A 22,753-nucleotide genomic window follows, 5' to 3' on the forward strand; every position below is an offset into this window, starting at 1 on the left:
CTGTCATTCACTAATCCTATTACAAGGGATGTTTACATTCCTTGTAATAGGAATAAAAGTGATCAAAAAAATAAAAATTAAAGGGAAAGTGTAAAAATAAAAACATAAATATAAAATAAACAATAAAAAAGAAAATTTAAAGTGCCCCTGTCCCCGTTAGCTTGCACGCAGAAGCAAACGCATGCACACGTCGCGGCCACATATGTAAACGACGTTCAATCCATACATGTGAGGATTGTCACGAACGTTAGAGCGAGAATAACAATTCTAGCCCAAGTCCTCCACTGTAACTCTAAACTGGTAACCTGTACATTTTTTTAAAAAGCCTCGCCTATAGAGATTTTTAAGTACCGAAGTTTGGCGTCATTCCACGAGTGTGCGCAATTTTAAAGTGTGACATGTTAGGTATCTATTTACCCGGCATAACATCATAACCTCATCTTTCACATTATACAAATTTTTTATTTTTTTTTAAAAACTTGTTTGAAAAATTTCTGCCCAAATACCGTGTGACATAAAAATTAGCAATGACCGCCATTTTATTCCATAGGGTCTCTGATAAAAAAAATATAATGTTTGGGGGTTCGGAGTAATTTTCTAGCAAAAAAATGATGATTTTTACATATAGGAGCGGAGTGCCAGAAATCGCCTGGTATTGAAGTGGTTAACATTGTAGTCATTTATACATCATTTTTATATTTGCTTAAGTCAGTGCTTTAGGATAGACATTTCTAGAAAAAAAAAAGTACTTTGTATGTACCTCCTTGTTAGCACTATGTGGTGCTGCTTGTTCAGCGTCCTAAATTGCATCTGGAGACATAGGATTAAATACCTGGTGAGCTATATGCTCAAAGAAACAGATAGAACAGGGTATCATTTATTGGAAGGCAAGCTTTTTATTTGAATTGTCTACTGTAAAGATATTTTAAATCTTTCTAAAAATATTTTAAAAACCAGAAGTGACACTTACATGACTTGAGATAGTTACAATGTGTTTCTGTAAATGTATCATAACTTTATGAATAGTGAATAGACATATTTTAGCTGTAGGGTTGTGAAGTTACTGACTGCCAATACAAATATGTGATTTTTTTTTAGAACATCAACTACATTTTTCATTTACATTTTATTTTTACCTTGGATTTACTAAATCTGTATGGTGTTTGGTTATTCATAATTCAATGTCCTGCTTAGCAGAATCAATGTGGTAAAGCTGCAATTCCATTGCACCAGCAATGCAGTTTTCATGACTTCCTAAAAGTACTTTTGATGGAGCCTATGTGTGTGTATATACTGTATATGTATAAGGATGGTATTATTTTAAAGCATGCATAGTGTTTTATATTGCCATTAGTTATTGAACAAATCAGAGTCATTCATAGACATGTGTACCAACCTCTAGGAGACCATGAAAATAATATATGTGGAGTCATATGGTCCACTTGGTGATTCAAGCATTGCAATCAGTTAAAGTATATCTACAGACAAATATTTCTGTTAATGGGCTGATTTAAAAAAATTGAATGAATATAAAAGAATTAAGAGACCAGAGATGATAGAGCAGTGTAAAATTGGCCAGCAGCAGGACAACTTTAAATAGCAAATGTAGCCTTCTTTTGAAAAAGGATATTGTGCTACATCCAGGGCCAAACTGGGAATATAATTCAGCCCTGGAAATAATTTCATACCAGCCCAATAGCATTATTATACCAGCCCAACAGCATAACGTCATTATTTTCTTGTTCATAATAGGGAAAACCATGAGTTTTAAAGCACATTTGAAGAGTGTATTATATAAAGATAAGACAGATATGAAAGCACATAGAACTTTATATATATAAGAGAGGTGTGACTGCACTCCAAAGCATATCACTCCACCAGGCACCAGTTCTAATGGAGTGAGAGGCACTAGCCGCTGCTTTTGTGAAAAAAAAAAAACATCCTAGAGCAGCTCATAGCCAACAGCAGCCCCAGGGCAGCCAGCCTGCTGGGAAATTTCCCGCTATCCCGGCAGGTAGGGATGATCGAACTTTTGAAAAGTTTGGCTCGTTCAGAACACCCAAACTTCCCGAAAGTTTGGGTCCGGATTCCAGAACCCCATTAAAATCAATGGGACCCGAACTTCGGTAATCAAAAAACACCATTTTGAAGCCCTAAAACCCAATAAATGCCCCTAAAAAGTGCCTAGGGTTCTGGGTCATGCCCCAGGGACTATTATTCACACAAAAAAAGTTCTTAAAAATCTTCGTTTTTGATAGAGAGCCAATTATTGAAAAAATTATTGAAAAAAAAATGAGATTTCTTAGGATTTAGTGTCTGGGGGGGGGGGGTCTAAAAAGTGTACCTGTGAAGTTTCAACTCTGTAGCATGTCCAGAACCAGAAAAAAAGATTGTTTGTCTTAGAATTGCAGTAGAGCAGGGATATGGCTCTGCTATTTTCACGCCTGGCCGTTTTTGTTGCAGGCGTTTTTTGGGCTTTTTTGTGGACGTCTTTGGAGGCAGGCATGACATCTGAACTTCTGTGTAGGGGTATATATATACACACACACACATATATGTATATATACACATACACACATATAGGTGTGAAAGTAGCAGAACCCTATGCCTGCGCTAATGAAATTATTTGCAGGCATAGGGCTCCACTCCTATCACACCTATATGTGTGTATGTGTATATATACATATATGTGTGTGTGTGTATATATACCCCTATACAGAAGTTCAGATGTTATGCCTGCCTCCAAAGACGCCTAAAAAATGCCCAAAAAACGCCTGCAACAACACACCTGGGCGTTTTTGTTGCAGGCGTTTTTTTGGGCATTTTCTGGGCGTCTTTGGAGGCAGGCATAACATCTGAACTTCTGCATAGGGGTATATATACACACACACATGTATGTATATATATATATACATACACACATATAGGTGTGAAAGTAGCGGAACCCTATGCCTGCGGTAATGAAACTATTTGCAGGCATAGGGCTCCGCTCCTATCACACCTATATGTGTGTATGTGTGTAAATACATATGTGTGTGTGTGTATATATATACCCCTACACAGAAGTTCAGATGTCATGCCTGCCTCCAAAGACGTCCACAGAAAAGCCCAATAAACGCCTGAAACAAAAACGGCCAGGTGTAAAAGTAGCGGAGCCACTATCCTGCTCTACTGCAATTCTAATACAAACAATCTCTTTTCTATGGCGGTCACCCTGACATGGAGGAGTTTGGTCACCCTGCCATAGCAGTCAGAGTCAGTTCACCCTACACTACACTACGGTCACCCTGACACTTAACACTTTCCCTACAGAAACTAGATTATTGAATATAACTATAGTGTAAAATAGTACCCTAATTACACTAGATATCCCTTTCCTCATACTAATAATTGCTAAATGACACTTTTGAAGCAGGAGTAACAGAACTGCTTCCACTCTCTTCCACAGCCCCTGTATTACAGTGCTAAAGATTTGGCGGGGCTATCTTATATACTGGGGGGTGTATTCACTACTGATTGGCCTCTGGACCCATTAGTCACTCCAATCACATTCCTAGCATCCTCCTGCCCCCTTAATTGGCTTTTACTGATGGTTCTGGTCAAATCACGGGCTTTTAAAGACCAGTTCCTGTCTCATTGCATTTTGGTCGGTTCTGGTTGCCGAATTCCGAACTTTTTCTGGAAAAAGTTCGGAATTCGGCCGAATTTCGAACAGTCAATGTTTGGGTCGAACTGATGGTCGACCCGAACCGTTCGATCATCCCTACCGGCAGGCCAGTCCAGCCCTGGCTATACCTGTAGGTAAATAGGAGAACCAGAACCTTCACTAAGTGAAAGAGTGGGTTTGATAATAAAGTTGGCTGTACCTCCACCCAGGACAGGGTTAATGTGAACAGATTTGCTTCCTGGGAAATTAACCAGTCATCTAAGCAAAGTAATTGGGAGCAGAAGAACTACTGAAAACAGCACATAGCATTAACCATAGGTATATAGAGGCACACCAGTATAGAAATAATGCATTATTTACACATACATTTATATAAAAAGAAATGAATACCAGTACATATATTCAATGTACAAACAGGTATTATTAGCAAAGGGCCCGATAGAAGATCTGCTGGAATCGTGCACATATACCCAGGTATATATAATTATTAATAGGGATAACTGTAGATAAATAAAAAAACTGTATAACTTGACACTTGAGTGCTAAGATTTCACAGAGCATAAAGATGGCATATCATGAATTCAGAAACCAGAAATCTACCCTCCAGCCTTATAGGACCAAATGGTTGACAATACCAACTAATGCGTTTCAGGGGACTGGCCCCCTTTCTCAGAGCAAGGACTGGTCTACCACCACCATTGGTGGTGGTCTTCCTTGGTGGTAGACTTCTGGTTTATGCTATGTCATCTATCGGCTTGGTTTGTGAGTATAATTATTTATTTATTACAGGTACCTATATAGCGGCATCAATTTAAACAGCACTTTACATATTTTATATATATTCACATCAGTCCCTGCCCTCAAGGAGCTTACAATCTAAGGTTCTACTCCCTAATTCACATTCATACATACACATATTAGTGCCAAATTAGACCAGAGCCAATAAACTTAAAAGCATGTCTTTGGAGTGTGGGAGGAAAACGGAATGCCCAGGGGAAACTCATGCACAGGGAGAACATGCAAACTCTGTGCAGATAGTGTCGTGGTTGGAATTCGAACCAAGGACCCTAGTGCTGCCAGTCAAAAGTGCTAACCACTTCAAGCCACTGCGCTGCCCCAATATTTTTGTATCTTTAATTTTATAATAAAGTGCCATGGATAATGCACTAGGTGTTTGTGCCCTTTTATGCTTTTTATTACCTCTAGATGAATGTTGCTGCAAAGTCCAATTGCAGAGGCCCCTGGGGATGATGCAGTGTTTGTCTTTGTGTCAGAGAACTGAAGACAAAAATCTGTGGTCAAGGGGAGATCCTCTAACTTTTGTCCAACCAGTCTGGAAGGGAGCTTCTTACTAAGCTCCTCACTAAGGGCGTTTAGCCGTATTCACCAGATTCCAGCACTGCAGCAAGAATTAATGGATTCTTGCAGTTGGAATAATACGTACACGTGAATAGCAGCAGCCACTTAGCCCATTTGCAGTTTACATGTAGCCACACATGGATAGGATAGATGTCCGAGCTTGGATGCATCTGAAAAAAAAAAACACACTAATCCTGAGATGTGGTGGCTGCATTATTATTATTATTATTATTATTATTATTTTTTTTTTTTGAACTGGTAATTCTTCCAGTAACACCCTTCCTGTCCTAGGGTGAATGTCCACTGCCTTTCTGTACCAAGACAACAGAAACAGGACAAGACTACTGGAACCTCCCCCTGTCCTTTTGTCTATAACATAGATGAATGGGGTCCTGGGCACAGGAAGTTACCAGCTGACAATATTTGTGTCAAGATTTACATGTATATTTGCACTTTTCATACAGATATAACAAAAGATTTCCAATGGTAAATTTAACAGAGCAAAAGGGAGCAACTAAGAGTCTCATTGTTAGGGTTTACATACACTTTAATCTGTATGACAACCAGGTAATAATGGAAGCCCCCATATTTTCCTTATCACAAATCATTTTGCCACCATTGTCCTCTACTGAGCCCTAGGGTGATAGCTAAGAATTTGAAGCAATCTCTTACCATAAGAAAATTACTGAACAAGTGTGATCTCTATTTGAATACAGTGGTAACTTTTGATGTCCAAAGAGAAAACTTAAAAAAAGTCAAGTATGCTAAAGGGTTCATGTCAAAAGGCATTCTAGTCAAATGCTTCATTTTCTATTCAAATGCACGAAACTGCTTTTAAATGGAAAACAACACATTCAAAAATGAACGGATGCATTTGGCTTGCTTTACCTGCAGTTCAAATGCACATTAATAGGAAATGCTGCATCTGAGAAGCGTAACGCAAAGCAAAGGAGTTCAAAGGCAGCCTATAAACTGCCATGTGCACTGCTCTGTTTAAGTCAATATCATTTTGGTGACTTGTGTTTGAAGTGTATTCTAAACGCACGTCAAATAAAGGAAAACAACATCCATTGACATGAGCCTTAGTGGTTACCTAGGTATTTCACAGAACTAATGGAACACTTTTCTGTGGATGGATGAGACAAAAATATAACTTATTGGTAAATGTACTCTATGTTTTAGAAAGAAAAATATATGTCAGCACTAAAACATTATACAGAATGTGAAGTATTCTGGAATGAGCATAAACATATGGTTGCTGCTTTTATACCACAGAGCCAAAATAACTTGTTATCATTAAGGGATCAATGAAAAGTCTGCTAGTGAGATTTCTTGATTTTTCAGGCTTGCCAGTGTCATTACAAAGGGAATACCACTTCCCCTTTCGGAATTTTGCAAATATTTATATTATGTAGACTCACCCTATTGCTACAGTTTCACATTTAGATGGAATTACTATTTAAATGTCTAAATGAAGTTCAGCATTAGGGATGATCGAACGGTTCGGGTCGACCATCGGTTCCAGGTTCGGCCGAACTCCAAACTTTTTGCTGAAAAAGTTTGGAATTCGGCAACCAGAACCGACCAAAATGCAATGGGACAGGAACTGGGCTTTAAAAACCCGTGATTGGACCAGAACCATCAGTAAAAGCCAATTGAGGGGGCAGGAGAATGCTAGGAATGTGATTGGAGTGACTAGGGGGTCCATAGGCCAATCATTAGTGAATACGCCCCCCAGTATATAAGATAGCCCCGCTAAATCTCTACCATTTTAATACAGGGCCATGGAAGAGAGTGGAAGCAGTTCTGTTACTTCTGCTTCAATGTGTCATTTAGCAATTATTAGTGTGAGGAAAGGGATATCTAGTGTAGTTAGGGTACTATTTTCCACTATAGTTAGATTTAATAATCTAGTTTCTGTAGGGAAAGTGTTAAGTGTAAGGGAACCGTTGTGTATTGTAGGGTTAACTGACTCTGACTGCTATGGCAGGGTGGCAAAACCCTTCCATGTCAGGGTGACCGCTATAGAGAAAAGATCGTTTCTCTTAGAACACTTATAGAACCGGATAGTGGCTTCGCCCCTGTCACCCGGCTTTTTGCTGCAGGCGTTTATAGGGCTTTTTTGAGGACATGTTTGGAGTCAGGCATGACATCTGAACTTCTGTGTAGGGTTATATACTGTATACACACACATATGTATGTATATATACACATACACATATATAGGTGTGAAAATAGCAGAAACATATGCTTGCGCTAATGAAATAATTAACACCCATATGGCTTCTCTGTTAGAACACCTATATGTGTGTATGTGTATAAATACATATAAGTGTGTGTGTATATATATCCCTATACAGAATTTCAGATGTTTTGCCTGCCTCCAAAGACCCCCAAAAAATGCCCCAAAAAAAACGCCTGCTGCAAAAACACACCTGGACGTTTTTGTAGCTGGCGGTTTTTTGGGCATTTTTTGGGCGTCTTTGGAGGCAGGCATAACATCTGTACTTCTGTGTAGGGGTATATATACACACACACATGTATGTATATATACACATACACATATATAGGTGTGAAAGTAGCAGAAACCTATGCTTGTGCTAATGAAATAATTAACACCCATATGGCTTCTCTGCTATAACACCTATATATGTGTATGTGTATAAATACATATAAATGTGTGTGTGTATATATACCCCTATACAGAAGTTCAGATGTTATGCCTGCCTCCAAAGACCCCCAAAAAACATCCAATAAAAACGCCTGCAACAACACACCTGGGCGTTTTTTTTTTTTTTGGCGCAGGCATTTTTTTGGGCATTTTTTGGGGGTCTTTGAAGGCAGACAAAACATCTGAAATTCTGTATAGGGGTATATATACACACACACTTATATGTATTTATACACATACACACATAAAGTTCGATCATCCCTATTCAGCATCGGTCAATGTCTTCTTCTCTGAGCACTTGGTTGAACATGCATACTTTTATGCAAACATTTGAGAACACATAGATAAACTGACATTGGCCCTATTCTATAATAGATGGCAGGGCCCGACACACGGGGGGCTCGGACAGCAGGGGGATTGGTGAAGAGGGATGGGAGAACAATTACAGAATGATGCACTGTCTGTGTTTCTCTGTCCAGCAGCTGAAAGCTGGTTCCCCCTTCCTCCTACTATCTTTCAGCTGCTGGAGGGAGAGACACAGACACAGTGCCTCATTCTGTAATTGTCCTCCCATCCCGCCACATCAATCCCTCTCCTCTCCCACAAGCTGCTGCGGGTACACAGGTGGATAGAAAGTAGGGGAAGGGGTCTGCAAATATGTTATTCACTGGCCCCTTCCTTTTCTGAATTGGACACATTGAGCGATCGGTACTGATCACTCCTTTGTCCATTTATAATTGAGCCTAGTAAACTGTGCTTACTATGCTTCTGTTTATGAATTAACTGGAGTCTCTGACTCCTCTTCATTCATCTTCAGTACAGCTGAGGCTACAGAGAAATCTGTCTCCCAAATTCCTTTCTCTGTCTCAAAGGTGATATTTCATCCAAGCCCACCCCCCAACAACGTTGTAAAAAAAAAAAACGTAGAACATTTTAAGTATTTAAAAAATAAATCGTAAAAAACAATTTTTAAAATTGTAAAACATTTTTTGTTTAAATTGGAAAAATAATTTAAAAAAAATTGTAATTTTTTGTAATTCGGAGGGCCTATCAGGTAGGCTGTACAGGGCCATATGATTTCTAATGGCAGCCCTGATAGATGGAATACCTAGGTTTTGTAAATGCTAGATTTAACATATCTTAGATGCAAGTTCCTTCTGTTTCCATCTTGGCTGCCTCTTGACAAATATGGAGACCCCATCTTGATGGCTGGTCCTTGGTGAATTTCTGAGGCGTGTCTCCATATATGATTTGTTCCCAGCTGTGTTTAAACATCTTTCCACGAATAACATATAAATGTTACAAGTAACATCTCAGAAGATAAAGAAATTTGACTCTGATTGAGAAACTGCAATAGTCTGCCATATGCACATTTTCCCTACTGGTCCCGGCCTGTCAAATAATCTATGATGAGTCATAATGTTTTTATATAGCTTTAACAATAATAATTTAGGTTACTCAGGAAGTTACATTTTTGGTGGGTTTGTCTTGGATGATGTGAATTCTTCTGTCTTTGCCCAAGAATGCTTAATTTCTGTCCTGATGTTTGTTTTTCTGTGATAGCACCACTAATCGCTAAACCTTTTTTTTTTTTTTTTTTTTTTAATCATTGCATTGTCCTTTAACAACTCTATATTGTAGGATGTTCATTTGAAATGAGGCCATATAAACACATCATTTAGTAAGCACAAGTGTAGAGTCAATTAAGCTTGACGCAGGCTCTGTAGTAAGAGTGCATGCCATCAAAAAAAGCATTTTTGTTTGTAATCAAATAATCATTGATTATATCTATATAGTACCCAAACTGGCAGCATGTTAATTACATTTCACATAAACATCTGTAGCAGCTTGCGAGTCGCTACTGTTGTGTAATGCAATAGAAGACACTTAGCATAAAACAACGTCCAAGCTCCAGATGAGTTCTCAGGGACTCTCTGATTAGATTGTGCTAATTATATTAGAAGACATTACTAATGACGCCTTAAACAAAGGTAAATCTTTACAGATAACAGGCTATAATATACATTAGGGCTGCAGTGATGCAATTCAAAGGAAAACAATTACCCCATGTGAAGAAGGATAATTATTTATTTGATTAAAGCTTTTTTTGGTTTATTGTATACAATGGTTTCCTGCTGAATTCCCCAAGATAGCCATTGAGTAACAAACCCCATTGTACTCAGAATATACAGTATATCACGAAAGTGAGTACACCCCTCACATTTTTGTAAATATTTTATTATATCTTTTCATGTGACAACACTAAAGAAATTACACTTTGCTACAATGTAAAGTAGTGAGTGTACAGCTTGTATAACAGCCCTCAAAATAACTCAACACACAGCTTTTAATGTCTCAACCGCTGGCAACAAAAGTGAGTACACCCCTAAGTGAAAATGTAATTTTCCCTTCCCGGTGTCATGTAACTCCTTAGTGTTACAAGGTCTTGGGTGAATGGGGAACAGCTGTGTTAAATTTAGTGTTATCGCTCTCACTCTCTCATACTGGTCACTGGAAGTTCAATAGGGCACCTCATGGCAAAGAACTCTCTGAGGATCTGAAAAAAGAATTGTTGCTTCACATAGAGATAGCCTAGACTATAAGACGATTGCCAAGACCCTGAAACTGAGCTGCAGCATGGTGGCCAAGACCATACAGCAGTTTAACAGGACAAGTTCCACTCAGAGCAGACCTCCCCATGGTCGACCAAAGAAGTTGAGTACACGTGCTTAGCGTCATATCCAGAAGTTATATTTGGGAAATAGATGAATGAGTGCTGCTAGCATTGCTGCAGAGGTTGAAGGGCTGTCAGTGCTCAGACTATACACTACACACTGCATCAAATTGGTCTGCATGGCTGTCATCCCCGATGGAAGCCTCTTGATGATGCACAAGAAAGCCCACAAACCAGGAATGCCAACATGTACTGTTACATACTGAAGCAGAGCATGATCCCCTCCCTTTGGAGACTGGGCTGCAGGGCAATATTCCAACATGATAACGACCCCAAACACACCTATAAGATGACCACTGCCTTGCTAAAGAAGCTGAGGTTAAAGGTGGAGGGGCCAAGCATGTCTCTATACCTAAACCCTTTTGAGCATTTGTGGGGCATCCTCAAACAGAAGGTGGAAGAGCGCAAGGTTGCTAACATCCACCAGCCCTATGATGTCATCATGGAGGAGTGGAAGAGGACTCCAGTGGCATCCATGCCCAAGTGGGTTAAGGCATTGCTAGAAAATAATTATGGCCACACAAAATATTGACACTTTGGGCCCAATTTGAACATTTTAACTTTGGGGTGTACTCACTTTTGTTGCCAGTGGTTTAGACATTAATGGCTGTGTGTTGAGGTTTTTTTGAGGGGACAAAAAATTTACACTGTTATACAAGCTGTACACTCACTACTTTACATTGTAAGTGTCATTTCTTCAGTGTTGTCACATGAAAAGATATAATAAAATATTTTAAAAAATGTGAGGGTTGTACTCACTTTTGTAAGATACTGTACATGAAAGGTTGTCATGTACATTCACAAAAAATTTGTTATGTCTAGATAACTATTTTCCAAACCCAAAGAACACAATATATATATCAGCTAACCAGTCCTAGATGTGGTGACTGCATGAGTTTTTAATTTTCCAGGCTTTTTTTCCATTTATTTTGACATTGCGATCCTGCCAATAATACACTCCCTCTCCTAAGTTGACACCGCTCTCTCACTGTACTGTAAATATGAAGCAGAATTGCTGTCCAAGGAGGCTTGCTCCTGATCTAGACCCATGGACAACTTGCCATTTCCTCATCTCCAAAGCATGGTGGGTTGTTCTGGAGTACACAGAAGAGAACTGGACAGGGATGAGAATACTGCTTGGGACTTCAGTGCAGCACTGGATATCTAGCAGTCAACGGGTACTTTTCTGTACTTTCAGCATGTTTAAATTGACAAAACATTGGGAAATGTGCATGTATTATAGTGAGGTACAGAAAATGTTTTTTTTAAATTTGTGTAGGTATACACTTTAATCATCTTATGTCTAGTTTATACCTAACTAATCATAAAAATATTCCCTCCCCATCAACGCTGACCAAACTGTGTAAAAAAGATATACAGTATATTCTTACCTATTTTCAGCCCACTCCGATTAAGTCACATGATCCAGCTACCCTATGTCAGCCAGAGTAGAGGAGGGAGCACAATCAATGGAGGGGCCATAGGAGCCTATGGATGATGTCACCGCTTCCAGGCATTACCAGTCATTGTCAAGTCCTCCCATGCAGTTGCTGTTGGCTGACATAGGGAAGATCACATGACTGGACAGCAGCAGCCTGAAAATAGGTAAGTATATACATCTTTCTAACAAAAACTAGTCAGCATAGGTGTTAGGGATGGGGAGGGGGCATTTTTAAGAGTAGTTAGGTGTAGCCTGGAGTTCCACTTTAAATCCTCTGTCTGCAGCAGAGAAGCGGAGGAAAGAGCAATCCAAGGTGCTGGGGTGGAAAGGGGGAGTTTAAATGGCCACTGACCGCCAATAATGGATGGTTTGTGGTGTTAAATTGCCACTAACCATCAATGATGAGGATTGGGGGTAGGGGATTTAAATTGGCATTAACCACCAATGAGTATGATATTGTTTTTGGGGGTTCTAATGGCCACTGACCACTAATAATTGTGGGGTTGTTTTGGGGGCGGTTTGAAGTCTTTTGAGTTTATCATTGACATCTAGCCTTTGCACTTAATGTAATTTCAGTGCAATGCAACTTCACCCTACGTTGAACTGTGTTACATGAATAACAGAAGTCTTGCACTTTGTGTTATTAGGTGATTTTTAAAGACTAAGCGCACCTTAATGCTTTTTAACTACTTTTAGTGATTTTAAAGGGAGACGTTTTTTTTTTTTCTTAAGGCATTCTATGTATTAAGGTAAAAAACCTTCTGTGTTCCCCTCCCTCACCTCCCCTTATACATTGTACTTATCTAAACTCAAACTTGATCCAACACTCTGCATGAGAGCAGTGGCTCTGTAATTTTTCTCCCTCCTCACTGGACATGAACAGCAGGAGTCTTTGGGGGCGCTTGGAAAAGGGGAGGAGCCCCAGAAGACAAGGATTGGAGCTGCTCTGTGCAAAACTGTTAATATAATACGTATATTTAAAAAAAAAATCCTTTACACTCACTTTTACCCCTTTGCTCTTAAGGATAAAACAAATCTTAATGCCTAAGCCTAATTTCGCAACTTTAACATGTGTTAGTAAACCTGTATATAATAACAACTACTTTGTGTATCCAGGTGGATTATACCTTGTTTATTTCAGGACAAATTAGCTTTCATTTGGTGGTAAAATGGTTTTTTTATTATTATTATCTAAGGAAAACTGGCCCAAAAGAGTAAAAAAAAAAAAAAAAAAATCAAACTGTATATCTCTTGCTACTACCATACCCTACCACCAAAGAACAAACCCCAAAAAATTCTCCTGCTCCTGACGATCGCAGCACAACCACATATGTGTATTTTAGTTGTTGTTTGTACCCATAGTACAGCCCAGAAACAATAGTGCGCATTTCGCTTTTTTTTTTTAACCTGCCTAAAACACACTGTCACTATAATAATAAAAAAAATAAAAAATAACGTTCAAAAAATACTGACCCTGACCTTTGACCCTGACCTAGACCTTTGACCTTGACCAAACACTACCCTGGGGCTGACCTAGATCAAACCTAGATCAAACCTAGATCAAACCTTGATCTAGGTATTTTTTTAATTATTATTTTTCTTTTTTTTTTTTTTACAAACACCTTTTTTGTTTCTATCTCTGCAAGGACAGAGAAAGATACAATGTATCTGTCTCGTCCATTCACAGAGAAAGAAAACAAATTGACAGGCTTCACAGTAACTGATCACTGTTATAGCCAATCAGAGGCTATCACGGTGATCAGGTGACCCGGAAATGGATGCTCTGGGCCCCAATCATTAGACTGGGGCTTGGAGCTCTCAGTAAAACCCTGGTCTCTGTGCTGGGAGTGTGTCTCGTGGGGCCACATTTTTGCATACAATCGGCAATAAAGGGTTAAATACTACCATGTTTCTTTATTTCCAAAAAAATTGTGCCAAAAAATGAATTTACCTTTCAACTTTCCAAAAAGAGGTCATTTTGGGGTTATCCATACTGTCCAGGCATTTTATTTGATACAGTATATTTTATACTAGAATGTATAGTAGACAGATTTTTAAAAATCTTTGGTGTTTTTTTTTATACATATTAAAAATCTAGTGTTCTTTAAAGTGGGTTTCCGGTCTATTTTTTAACTTTAGTGATTCCTGGATTGCTCGCTATGCTGATCAACAATTGGGCATTTTCAATTTTTTCGGGGGTCTCTTACCTTATTTTCAGGGCATTTTTTATTGTACTTCCTCCTTCTCCCCCCTCTGTGGCCACGGCCACCGACATCACTTCCTTTGCATTGCATCCTGGGAGCTGTTTGTCATCACTCCCAGGAGGCTGGAATCAGGAAGAACTCCCAGAACACTCCCTGGAATCAGGAAGAAGGACACAGCAGATTACACTGCAGCTTCATATGCCCACATCCAAGATGGCCGCGTACCCAGACAGCGTTTTTAAAAGTAAGATTTTGACTAAAATCCAATACTGTACACCTTGTAAGTATGAGAATAGCGGTTCTGTAAAGGGCAATGGATTAGTATTATAGGGGTATTTTTAGTTAAAAAAGGTATTTGAGGCTGAAACTCCGCTTTAAATAATACAAAAATCAAGGTCTATCTGTCTCAAAAATTATTATAAAATGAATTTGGGCGTAGCTTTGCATGACAAACTGTCATAGCACTTAAAACTGAAATGTGGACAAAACAGGAAGGTGGTGTAACATGCAGATCTTTAATTGATGGAGCATATTTATAAATCAATCAATTTGACATTCATCAAGCATTCCCTGTGGGTGACTCTTCAAGGTGCATGTGTTTAAAATGACATTGATTCACCACCAGTGAATCATAGGTGTGCGCAGCCTATTGCATTAGGGTGTGCACCCCAAAGTTTAAATACACATGCATGTGTTTGCCTACATGTACATGGCCCCCGATACATTACTCTCCCTGCTGGCAAAGTGAAATAGAAGTGTGTGGCACTTCTCTTATGGCAGAGCAGGTCCGAGGGAGATCTTTCCCATCTCCTCACTGGCAAACAGAGCGATAATGCTAATGTGCCCTGGGTGATTAGGGTGTGCCCGGGCACACCCGGCACACCCTGTGCGCACGCCTATGCAGTGAATGTTTAATAAAAGACACATTCACTGCTCTATAAATATGCTTCCTCACTGGTTGCACCTGCTAAGCTCAACAGAAGAGTGCACTGCACATGTGCAGGGCTCTGGAGAAGGGTGGCTCCTGTACCACCAGGGGGTTCTTGTCCTAACAGCTAGTCCATCCCAGAAAGAAGAAAGGGCAGAGCTTTGAAAACTGTCAGGAATGTATGTGGCAGGCTTCATATAATCCATAAGATTATACAAATTTAACATATTTTAGACATGTTATTTATATGTAACAGCCTTCTTTGCGCAGACATTCAATAACTCTGAGATTGCTGCCACCATCTTGTGTGCAATGTCAGCATCTCCAGCAGACCAAGGGTTGTCCCTAAAGTGAAACCAGGTGACTGTTTTTAAAACAAAGCACAAAAGGTTTAGTAGTGGTTGGGCACTATATAGGGGATCCTCAATGATCCCCTAACTGTGTCTGTTTGCCCCATATTAGTACTACTAGTAATACATTAGGAAGTAGATTAAAGGGGTAGTTTATTTTACCAAAAAAAAAAAAACAACCGATTATGCAGATAAGGGGAATCTGTAGATAAAAACAAACTGTGCAGCTTTGACCAAAGTTGAATAATACTCTTGCTAGGTGTAGGCCATTTCCATACATCGTGAAGCCTGACTGGAATACTTCTAGGATGTTGCTAAGGGTGTTGTTAAGCAAAGCTTGATGTTACCTTACTGTAAAGCCTAGTAAACATGTGCCAAATGTCAGATGGCATTGGCTGGTTCAATAAAAACTGTCTGACATTTGGCTTGTGTTAACTGCAGTTAGTGGGACAGAAGCCGGCCATTTGACCAGCTTCTATCGAAAGGGCATGGCCGAAAAAGGTCTGCCGTTCAGCTCCCATCTAGTACTCTCAGCCAATGGCTGAAAGCCCTGACCGGAGTATTCTGGCACCCTGTCAGAACACAATAGCACAGCTGGGAAGATCGCTGTACTAACGTCGGATAGTTAGTGCTCCTTGTGAGCTGTCCGTTTTTTTTTCATTCAGCCGTGCTGGGTTAAATGAAAAAAAAAAACTGCTAGTGTGTACTAGGCTTTAATGTTATGTTACTGCTCATCTTCACCATCACAGGAGTGAGCCCCGAAAACGCTGAGCTCAAAGCTACTGCATCAGAGGAGAGAAATCACATGTGATGGGATTGGAATCAGAGAATGAGCTGACTCCTGTGATGATGAAGGTGCGCAGTAACATTAGGCCTCTTTTAGCATCATTATAGAAGTATTCCAGACAGGCTTCATGAGGTACATAAATGGCATACATTTATAGCAAGGGCATTATTCAAATTTGGTCAAAGATGCACAGCTTGTTTTTATCTACAGAGTTTGTTTTTTTTTTTTTGTAAAGGTCCTCTAACACTTTAACCACTTAAGCCCTGGAAGATTTTACCCCCTTCCTGACCAGGCCCTATTTTGCGATTCGGCACTGCGTGACTTTAACGGACAATTACGCGGTCGTGCGACGCTTTACCCAAATGAAATTGATGTCCTTTTTTTCCCACAAACAGAGCTTTATTTTGGTGGTATTTGATCACCTGTGCGATTTTTACGTTTTGCGCTATAAACAAAAAATTTAGAAAAAATAACAATATTTTTCACATTTTTTTATATGAAATTCCACAAAAAAAATGTAAAAATCTAATTTTTTTAACATTTTTGGCCAATTTGTTTTCTATGTTTGGTAAAAAAAAATCGCAATAAGCGTATTTTGATTGGTTTGCGCAAAAGTTATGGCGTTTACTAACTAAGAGAAAGATTTCTGTAATTTTTGGTGTTATTTTGTTTTAACGAGCAATGGCGGCGATCTGCGTTTTTTTGCGGGACTGCGACATTGCGGCAGACAGATCGGACCCTTGACTGACATTTTTGACACTTTTGGGGTTACCAGTGACATTACTACAGTAATCAGTGCTATACATATGCACTGTTACTGTAAAAATGACACTGGCAGGGAAGGGGTTAGCTTTATTGGTGATCAAGGGGTTAAGTGTGTCCCTAGGGGCGTGCTTCGAACTGTAAAGGGGTGTGGGTAGTGGTGTAACAACAGAGACATACGATCCTACATAGCAGGACCGTATGATCTCTGTTCTTACACAGGGGAGAATGACAGGCGGCTTTGTTTACATTAGCCGCCTGCCTTTGTCCCTCTCCACGGGGAGATCGCGAGTGACCGGCGGACATCGGGTCCACCGGTCACTCGCGCGGACTGCTTAGGGAACGAGCGGGGACGGGAGCGCGCCTCCGGCGGCGCGCGCTCGCCCCCTAGATCCTCACAGGCGAGCGACGTAGTACTACGTCACTTTGCCTGTGAGGGGCTGAACGCCGCAGTAAATAGTCGTGCAGCAGTCGGCAAGCAGTTAAGCAGTTTCTGGCAGGGTGGGGAGAGGCATGAGGGACACTTTCTTAAAGGTACCTGACAATTTACATAGTGCTTTACATATATATTGTACATTCACATCAGTTTCTGCCCTCAAGAAACTTACAATCTAAGGTCCCTAACTCACATTCATACATACGCATACTGATTTGGACACTTTGAGAATTCTATTTTTGTGGACTTTATTTGCACTTTTGCACTTTTTAATTGAAAGGTGGAAGCATATTTGGATCTTTATTGAAAGACTTTTACACAGTTTTGCACCATGCACTTTTGCTATTTCTACTTTTAATATCTTTATATGCAACCTTTATATGATTTTATTAGATTTTTGTGATTTTATCACTGTCATGTGTCACTATACATGTTGAATCCATTCAACCTGGTTTCTTAATTTTAGCGCGGCAATGTTTATGGTTTTAGCGGTTTTAACAATATAGTTGTGTTTTAGAGCCAGCAGCTGCTTCAATAATATTTTTTAGTAAGCACAGTCGTTTTTTTATGTTTATACACATACCAGTGCCAGTTGTGTGAGAGGAAGCTGGAGTTCCCAGGAAACCCACGCAGGGTGAGAGCATGCAAACTTTAGGCAGGTAGTGTCATGGTAAGAAATATTGTATTGGAAAATATTGACTTTTCAGGCACTAACAACAAATCATTTTCTTAAAAACTGCCAATAGGAATTTAACCACTTTACCACCAGAGGATTTTGCTGTCTTACGTCCAGGCCACTTTTTGCGATTTGGCACTGTGTGAATTTAACTGACAATTGCGCGGTCATGCAATGCCGTACCCAAACGAAATTTACGTTGTTTTTTTCCCCACAAACAGAGCTTTCTTTTGGTGGTATTTGATCACCTGTGCGATTTTTACTTTTTGCGCTATAAACAAAAGAAAAGCGACAATTTTGAAAAAATAACAATATTTTTCACATTTTTTTATAGGAAATTCCCCCCAAAAAAATGTAAAAATCAAAATTCTTTATCATTTTAGGCCAATTTGTTTTCTGCTACATATTTTTGATAAAAAAATCGCAATAAGCGTATTTTGATTGGTTCTCGCAAAAGTTATTGCGTTTACTAACTAAGGGAAAGATTTCTGTCATTTTTGGTGGTTTTTTTTTAACGAGTAATGGCGGCGATCTGCGATTTTTTTTGCGGGACTGCGACATTGCGGCGGACAGATCGGACCCTTGACTGACATTTTTTACACTTTTGGGGGTACCAGTGACATTACTACAGTAATCAGTGCTATACATATGCACTGTTACTGTAAAAATGACACTGGCAGGGAAGGGGTTAATTTTTATTGGTGATCAAGGGGTTAATGTATGCCTGGTGCTTACTAACGTGTGTGGGGGGAGGTGACTGAGTGACACAGGGACAGATCGCAGGTTCAGCTATGCTGAACCCTGCAATCTGACTGTCACTTAATAGATCCGCCCACTTTGTTTACACAAGCGGGCGGATCTCCACACTCGATTCCCCGACGATCGGGGAAGAGCGGCGGTGATCACCGCCGCTCCTCCCCTGGCCCGACTCCCGCTGTGACTGAATACAGTGGGAGAGAGCCTCCGGCGGCACACGCACGCCGCCCACAAGGGGAGGAGTCCAGCGACGTAGGTCTACGTCGCTGGACGATAACTAACCACTTTGCCGCAGTACAGTCAACGTGACTGGTTGGCAAGTGGTTAAGGGACAACCCTACTGCTATTAGGCGGAAGGGTTAACCAGTTAGCAACTGTGCTGCCCATGACTGGATGTTTCCTCTCACTTGGCATCCAATGGGTAGTTTTGCTGGTCCAAGAGTTCAGGCAAAAGCAGTCTGGAAACCACTTTGGTTCTCATGTCCATGTGCTTGTGTTAACCCTTTAATTACCACAATTTGAAGGATTGTCAAAGGGTTAATGGTCAGTATTCACAGAAATATGGGGGCTGCCATTGCTGATCTCCTCCTAAGAATATAAATTTTCTGGCTTTGCCTGACCTGCAAATTTGTTTCAGGTCGGTGACTCAAAACTACTGAAGTCATCGGATCCTTATGACAGCCAACCAACTAGCATTTTTTTAAAGAAAAGTACAAAAATGACCTTGATGGTGATAATTCCCGCAAATGCAGAACAGATTTAAAAATAAATGCTTGCTTTGATTAATCTACTCTTCAGCCTATATGGCCTCACATGTCACAGGTTCTCTTTAAAACTGATAATGAACAAATAGGGGCAACACACATCACATTGTCAATGCACATTTTGCATTTAGCCGCTCATGGGTAAAATACTTTTTAACTTTCTAGAATAAAACATACTGTGTTTCTTTTGCCCACATATAAATCACAGATGAATGCTTCAGTTTATGTCAAACAAATAAACATAACTTCTGTTTTGTGCCTTTTTGTGTCTGGTGTCTTTCCTGATTGCAAAGGTATTTATAATTATAACATGCAATTTATCTGTGTTTCAGTTCATATTTGAAAATGGCAAAACAGAATCCCATGGGTCACTGAATATTATCCTTTCATTCCAGCTGCCTGTTTTAAGTCAGTCAAAACATTCCAGACTTCAAAAGGAAGTTTTGCCTGGTTACACCATTTGGGTGTCCCTCCATGGTTGGTCTGTAAGGGATTGGTTATTTGGATAAATTAATTTGTGGAGCCTGCCGGCTTTTGAAAGACGCTGGTGTCTGACTTCAGATTAGTTCTACTGGTTACACATTTTTTTTTTGCATATTCAATTATATGAAGAGAAACAAGAAAAGCCTAGTCATCTGTGTTACATAGTAAGCAAATGCTACACAAAGGAAAAACTCCAAAAATGTTAATGAGCTTACAATACCAATGCCTGAGTTCAAAAACGTTGAGAAGTGCACGGTGTAAACATGCCTGCTAATTTTTGCTGCACAGTGATGGACCTCATTTGTAATAATTACTAAACCATAGCTTTTTGATAAAGGTCAACACTTTAAAGACTTTGTTTCAAGTACACAACCCCAATGTTTTACTTTTTGTGCCTTTGTCAGTTGACATCTGCCAAAAAAGAAATATCTGAGAACAAATGTAGCTACATCAAAGAAGAAAAAAGGAAAAGTGATTTGCAGTACCAAACATGCAAAACAACAAAGTTTCGAGATGAGGTGGGCTTGAAGGAGCCTAAAGGCCCCCCCACTGAAAAAGACTTTGAAGCCTAATTCAAGACATTTTTAAATTGTGGATAGCGGACAGTCAGTTTTTTTTCCATCTGTGACCCCACCAGGACAAGAAATGAGGGTACGGTTGTCATCAAGACAGGAAGACATGGACATCAATTGGAACCTTGTCAAAAGTTCTAACCCTTCCCCACTCTGCTTAAAATGTTTTTTTCTCTGTAAGTGATTTCCTGATACTTTATATCCTAGCAAGAAATGATGGGAAAATGTCTCTATAGACACAAAACTCAATAAAAAAAAAAAAAATTGGCAGAGACTCTAAACCCTTCCCCATTATATCAATAACAAAATAAAAAGTTTGCGTGCAATGTCAGCATCTCCAGCAGACCAAGGGTTGTCACTAAAGTGGAACCAGGTGACTGGTTTTTAAAACAAAGCACAAAAGGTTTAGTAGTGGTTGGGCACTATATAGGGGATCCTCAATGATCCCCCAACTGTGTCTGTTTGCCCCATATTAGTACTACTAGTAATACATTAGGAAGTAGATTAAAGGGTTAGTTTATTTTACCAAAAAAAAAAAAAAAAACTGATTATGCAGATAAGGGGGATCTGTAGATAAAAACAAACTGTGCAGCTTTGACCAAAGTTGAATAATACTCTTGCTAGGTGTAGGCCATTTCCGTACCTCGTGAAGCCGACTGGAATACTTCTAGGATGTTGCTAAGGGTGTGGTTAAGCAAAGCCTAATGTTACCTTACTGTAAAGCCTAGTAAACATGTGCCAAATGTCAGATGGCATTGGCCGGTTCAATAAAAACTGTCTGACATTTGGCTTGTGTTAACTGCAGTTAGTGTGACAGAAGTCGGCCATTCGGCCAGCTTCTATCGAAAGGGCATGGCCGAAAAAGGTCTGCCGTTCAGCTCCCATATAGTACTCTCAGCCAATGGCTAAAAGCCCTGACCAGAGTATTCTGGCGGGGGGCTGTAGCCCTGTCAGAACACAATAGCACAGCTGGGAAGATCCCTGTACTAACGTTGGATAGTTAGTGCTCCTTGTGAGCTGTCCGTTGTCATCAAGACAGGAAGACATGGACATCAATTGGAACCTTGTCAAAAGTTCTAACCCTTTCCCACTCTGCTTAAAATGTTTTTTTCTCTGTAAGTGATTTCCTGATACTTCATATCCTAGCAAGAAATGATGGGAAAATGTCTCTATAGACACAAAATTCAATAAAAAAAAATTTGGCAGAGACTCTAAACCCTTCCCCATTATATCAATAACAAAATAAAAAGTTTTGTCTAAAATTGAGTTTTAGGACACAATAGGGTTGATTTACTAAAGGCAAAAAGACTGTGCACTTTGCAAAGTGCAGTTGCTCTAGAGCTTTTTAAATGAGGTAACATTTTCCTTTGCAAAGAATACCCAATCATGTGCAAGAAAATAAAAAAGTAGCATTTTTGCTTGCACATGATTGGACGATGGAAATCAGCAGAGCATCTGATAATTTACCAAGCTCTGGAGCAACTGCTCTTGCAGAGTGAAACTGCACTTTGTAAAGTGCACAGTGTATTTGTCTTCTATTTGTCTATTTGTAAATCAACCCCAATGCATTCATACACTTCACAGCCTTATCCTTGTCACAGAAACTCATATGAATTACCAATCCTTTCAAATATTCTTCTTCAGAAATGATTTATTAGGCAGACAGGCCAATCAATGTTATCATTAAACATCTAAAATGTAATATATTGCAGCTTACATTAATTAGATGTGATGGCTGCATTGGTTTTCTTTTTTTTAGGCTTTTTTTCCCTTTCTTTCCACCTAGTGATTCTGCCTAAAGCCTAAAAAAAACAAACATTTATTATATTGCAGCACTCTAATTCAGGGGTTGGAGTGCCGCAATATAATAAATGTTTGTATTTGGGTTTAATACCACTTTAATGTACTAAAGCCAAAACATTTTTCGATAGAGTAGAAGAGGATTAAAACCTCTGTCAGATTTAAATTCACTTCCTGTCTTGAAGCCGGAAGCTGGCCTCCGCATCCTTAACAACCAATTAATCATCAGCTAACAGTGGGGTTTCCTGCTGACAGCTGAATGTAAAAAAAAGTATTGCGGGCAAAAAAATTGTGAAAAAAATGGCGTGGAATTGCAGCCAAAAAAAAAAAAAAGCATGCCCCCCCCCCCCAACCCAAAATACT

The sequence above is a fragment of the Pelophylax lessonae genome, assembly GCF_965119305.1.
Source record: "Pelophylax lessonae genome assembly, chromosome: 5".
Classification (NCBI taxonomy): domain Eukaryota; kingdom Metazoa; phylum Chordata; class Amphibia; order Anura; family Ranidae; genus Pelophylax; species Pelophylax lessonae.